Below are 6000 nucleotides of genomic sequence, written 5' to 3'. Positions count from 1 at the left end.
CCCCCGCCCCCTTCCACCAAACGAACGACTTATTATTGTCGTTGTTGAAAAAAAAAAACAAAAAATTAATATAAATATTAATAAGAGAAGAAAAAGAAAAGAGAGAAAATATATAAAAATGAATTTTTCGATCAAACAACGACAGAGACGCGATAAACTTTCGAATTATTTTCCCATTCGCGCGTGTTCGTTAAAACGATGAAAACGCGACTTTTGAAGGTTTTCCAATCAAACGGGTTTCCCCTATATTAAATAAAAACAAATTTTTCCTGCTTCTCGATAATCTACAAGGTCGAACGTACGAAATTATTCACACTTAGCGAATCCTTTTTTTCGTTTTTTTTTTTATGTTTATCGATCGATTCATTACCACAAATTAATGGCCAATTAAAAGGTTTCCTTTTTATTTTTTTTTTTTTGTAAACTCGTACCAATCGAAGTAACCTTCTGTTTTTATTTTTATATTGTCTGAATTTAGTTGCTGTTTTACACATACACACACATACTTCTTTTTTTTTCTATTTATTTAATATAGAAATTGTCAATAATATCATTATGACGTATCGTATACGCGTATTTTAAGTTTATTAATATATTTTGTCATTTATCTCAATCATTTGAATTGCCATAAGAATTTGTTAATATTCATGAACATTATATCGATAAATAAATAAATGTTAATGAACTGTATACTTATATATATACATGTATTATTTGATTTTTTTCACCAATTATTGTAGCATGCAATTATTTCTGCAAGAACGAATCATTTTATCGAAGGGAAATTCAAATACGAGAATTAAGATAGAAAGTTGTTAGTATTAATGGAAATTACTTTTTTTTGTTCTCTCTCTCTTTTTTAAGTAAATATTAATGAACGATATGCAAATTTCTTATCCTTTAAAAAAAATAAATAAAATGATAACAAAAAAAATACCAACAGAACTTACCCGTTCTTTTCATTAAAATTTATTTTCATTTACATTATTCATAAATAAAGAAATATTATTCATTGTAATGTATATATAATATTATACGGTTTAACGATTTATTTGTTATCTATAAATGTTATTAATAATAAATGATCGATTTTCCCCGGCAGAAATATTTTTTAAATAAGTTATGCAATTTCTATATGTATTATACAATACATACACACACATATATATATATATATATATTCCAATTGTATTACTTAACATGTTACATCTACGGTTTATAATTACTGTATTGTAATTGATAAAGTGTTTAAATGTGCCCTAATGCACTGACATTATTATTCGTACGCATGACAAATAAAATATGCAAAGCATATGCATTATGCAAGAAATGCTAGGTACAAAAAATTCTCTTACTCGGGTCTCGTTGGTGTTTACCTGTTTTCTATAAAAAAAAAAAAAAAAAACAAAATTAATATGCGTTTGCACGGAAAAAATTCTCGAAAGAGAAATCCAATTGGTAAAGAAAAACATTCGTTGGTTAATAATATAAATAATATGAATATAGAAAAAATGATTGCGCAATAATTTAATATAAAAGTTTATATATTCTTGAACGGATCGTGAAGATATATATCTTATAAATCTATATAATGCTAATTTCGTGGTAGGATGTGAAACAAGTTAAAGCCATTGAGAATGACCAACGAACAAACGGTTGCAGCTTGTGCCAAAGTCCGACATCTTGCTGTAATGGCATTTCCTACGTGGTACTTCGAAAGTGCTGTACACGCAGGATATCCTTCCTTGTTGAAGTTGGCAACTATGCTTTAGCTTTTCCTATTATCTTTGGAATTTCCAACCCTAACAGGACTTCGATATCACCGGTAACAACCCAATCTCAAAATCGGTGTCGATGTCTCGTCGGCTGTTATCATATCACGAGTAGAAAAATGTTCTTACTAAGAAAAATTTATGAAAAATATAAAAGAAGCAAAAGCTACGAATAAATAATAATTAAAAAAGAAGAGGAAATAATGCATATATATATTTGAATTAATATATATTGAATATAGTTTGAATTAATTCATAAAATTTACTATATCAAAAAACCCCTTTAGAATTATTTCACATGAAAATGAATCATTTAACGAATTAACTGAATCATATGATTTTAATACAGGACATATATAGATACATATACGTAATATATACTGTTCTCTTAATATTATACAATACGTGTATATCTATATATATAGAGAGAGAGAAAACTAAAGACGTTTAGAATCATAATACTTTAATTGCAACTTATTGTAGCGTAAAAACGGCTTGGCCCTCATCGCGACGGTATTTCGCGCCTAATATAAAAGCAGTTTGCATTACCGTCGCACAGCAGTTTAAGGCCGGGCTTTGAACCACTGCCAGGGATTTCAATCGAGCTTGCAACCGGCGGGAGCTTTTCCTTGAGACCGTTTAAGGCCAATATAATACTACACCTACCCATATATATATATATATATATATATATATAGAATCGTAGACTACCGAGTGTTCCTCTCTTTCATCCTCCTGCTGCTTTCTTGGTGGCCCATCAAACATGATTCTCCACAATAAGGAATAGTAGCCCGCTTTGAACTTTAATTTCATTCCCTTCGGGAGACTCTTCTGCTATTCTAGTATCCCGTGAGAGAGAATACACCAATAATAATTTCTTAAAGCCATATTATTTCCTATATTCTCAACATCGATTTTATATATCTGTAATATTAGTATTATGGTTCCTATCAAAGTTGCTCGATACGATACAACCATCATCTCTTTTCATTTCTTCCACTCAAATAATAAAAAAAATAATAATAATCTAGGTTACATTCGAATAGGGGGAATATAAGAAAAATTCAATTTATTTTTTTACTCAATTATTCTATAATATATTATCTTTATCAAACCCACGCAAGAAATGTCAAATCTGATTAATAATAATCAAAGTTCTTACGATCCAAAAACCCATCCCTTCTATTATTATTAAATATTTTCAATATTATATTAAACGAATTTATTTTCGTTTTTTTTCAAAATTTGTAAAAAAAAACTACATACATAGAAGTATCTTAAAAATTGTATACAATTCGTACGCGTTTGTTGAAAATTTCGATATACTATTTGAAATGAATTATTGCGTAAAGCCGATAATGAAGTGTGACCTCCTTGAAATGCAACATAGATAGGGAGAGTCATATCGGTTCTCTCCCATCCGTGCAGCTTTGTCAAAATCATTGACAAATCGCTTTATACCGTGCACCATATCACTATCGGACGTACTTACGCTACACATCCGCGATCGTTTCGAGAATGATTTATCGTCTTCCGAAATATTTCGTTCTTTCACTAGGCAATTTCCCTGTTACATCGTAAATCATCATTTTCGTTCGACTTCAAGACGAATCCACCCCACCCCCCTCCCTTTCATATACGACATTAAACTGTATTTTAAATGAAAAAAAGAAAAGTAACAAAACAATATATACATACACAATAGGCTCTCGTCGTTAATTGGTTATATTTTTTGTATGTAAAATTGTAATGATTATTCATCCCCTCTAAATAGATATTATATTCAAATTCACCTCTCATTATCATAATATTAAATCAAATCCTCTCCCCTAAAAAACAATTACTTCATATCGGTAAACATCGATGATCGATGAACTAAACAAATTGAATTCGTGCACATATTTTTTTACGCGTATTTAAAAGGTATTTTGTGTTTGTCGAATAAAATTTCACAAATTTTTTCATAAATATATATATATTCCCTGCTTTTAAATTCCAGATTACTTTTAACGATACAATGGAATAATCACATTTGACGTGAATTTAATACGATCTTTAATTCATAAATCATCAATGTCCAATAATATGAAATATTGTATTATCTATCTAAAATTATTCTCCATATAATTTTTATTACGAATATATATACAAGATTTTTCTCAACAATGTATCAAACATATTTCTCTATTGTTTTCTTTACTTTAGAAATTGATATCTAATATGTACCTAATGTACGATACAATACATTACCATAATAATGATAAAAAAAAAAAAAGCGTAAAATAAAAAATACAAAACCGAGGGAAAGTTTTACACAGAGAGAGAGAGAAAAAAAAGAAAAAAAAAAACTTGTTTCGCTTTTTATCGCGATAGGACTAAAACGTCAATCGATACTCGAACATTCGGATAAACTCGACACTACAATTTGCTGTTTCCTTAATACGCCTCGGTAGTAGGACGTATTGGATTTATCCGGAACGTGCGGCTTTGTCACAAGCGATGACAAATCGGCTTATGTCACTGTGCTATCGGTTCTGGACCAAATCGTTCTCTACATCTATTTCATCTCGCGAAGCTTTATTTTATCGGTAGGTCATTTATTTCCTTTTAAAGTCGGACTCCACACTGACGTATATGTAATATTACTTACATACCTGCATGGTAAAAATCAAATATCACGACCGTTGTTGTATGCGAAACGTGTTCGGTATGACAAATAAAAAATAAAACAAAACAAACAAACAATTGCATAACGGCTAAACAAAACGTAGATTATTTTACGATAACTATTTACAAACTCTAGTCGTAGTAGAAAAAAAATCATTTTCTTAACGAATGACACAAAATTAACAATTAATTCGTATTTTTTTATACTAAGCAACAATACTTTTGCAACACGACGACGTCCAGTCTACAAATGGAACTTGTTAATTAATATTTTTTCACGACGTGTTTTCAAATCGATTTGTAATTTATTAAAAAACAAATAAGTAAATAAGTAAATAAAAGAAAATGAAGATGGAAACACGGTTTGCGAGAACGCTTGCAGAAAATCGTCATTCGGTGAGACAAGCTCAGACCCCTTAACGGTTAAACTTTTGCGATGATAGTGTAATCTCGTCTTCTCTTTCTCTATCTATCTCTCATTCTCACTCTCTCTCTCTCTCTCTCTCTCTCTCTCTCTCTCTCTCTCTCTCTTTCTCTCCCTTTCTCTTTCTTTCTTTCAAGAAACTTTAAGCTCTCTAGCATAGGAACTTTCAGAAAGTTAAATCGTCGTTTTTCTTTCGCGAAGCATCATGCAAAAGAGAAGAGAAGAGAAGAGAAGAGAAAAGAAGAGAAGAGAAGTAAGACGATAGAGTGAAAGACAGATAGTGTGAGAGATAGGGGTGAGGGGTAGGTAAAGGGGGGAGAAAGGGAAAGAGAATCTTCGAACACAGACGTATGTTTGAAGCTTTCAAAAGTGCATGGAAACTAAAGCAGGAGAGCTTCTGATGAGGTTGTGTGAAATTTTCGAGGTTTCAAAAGGAAATTTCGTTATAAGATCCCAAGAAGTGCTTAGGGTCCTCCTTTCCTATCATCCATCTTCTCTCTTAACTATTCGTTAGAAAGTGTCAGTTGATGTCTGTCTATTTAAATAGAACTTCTTCAACATTCATTCTCAAAATTTCTATCTTCTCAAACTCTTGGCGCCATACTACCTTTCGCGGATTCACATTTAATTCTAACACACATGTGACGTCGTACTTGTTACAAAATTAAAGAGGAATTTTAATCACGATTTAATGTATTACAGACCTCTCTCTCTCTCTCTCTGTGTGTGTCACTCTTATTTCTATATAATATTATTAAAATGCTTATAGTTAATTATATTTGACAAATGAATAATTCATATGTAAATCAATCAACTTTAATTACTTTGTTTAACATTTTACTTTATCATCAAAAGTAACAAACTGTAACAGACTTATATTAAAGACCGATCGCTCTTTGTTGTTCAGTGTGTTGGTAGGGTTCATTGTTTAGTATGCGTCCATCGTGTCAGTGTGTATGTGTGTAAACGATAAGAGAACGAGAGAGAGAGAGAGTTTCAATTTGAGAGTACTTGAATGACGCAAGGCTTGTTTAGGTAAAAGACAAACAAACGGTTCCTGATGGTTTCTCTTTATCAGACGATCTTGGGTCAGAAATGAATAAAGATCGAACCTACTGAAGAGAGGGAAACAGAATG

General features: G+C 30.9%; 1 protein-coding gene across 4 annotated transcripts in view; it reads left to right on the top strand.

Annotated features, from left to right (window-relative positions):
* The window catches only part of LOC106791219 (lachesin-like), a 208029-nt gene that overhangs the window by 156061 nt on the left and 45968 nt on the right, over window positions 1-6000 (top strand). The gene's annotated exons all lie outside the window — the stretch shown is intronic.

This window comes from Polistes canadensis, unplaced genomic scaffold (assembly GCF_001313835.1).
Source record: "Polistes canadensis isolate GaletaPanama2010 unplaced genomic scaffold, ASM131383v1 scaffold_0, whole genome shotgun sequence".
Taxonomy (NCBI): domain Eukaryota; kingdom Metazoa; phylum Arthropoda; class Insecta; order Hymenoptera; family Vespidae; genus Polistes; species Polistes canadensis.
This window is presented reverse-complemented; position numbering and strand designations above follow the sequence as displayed.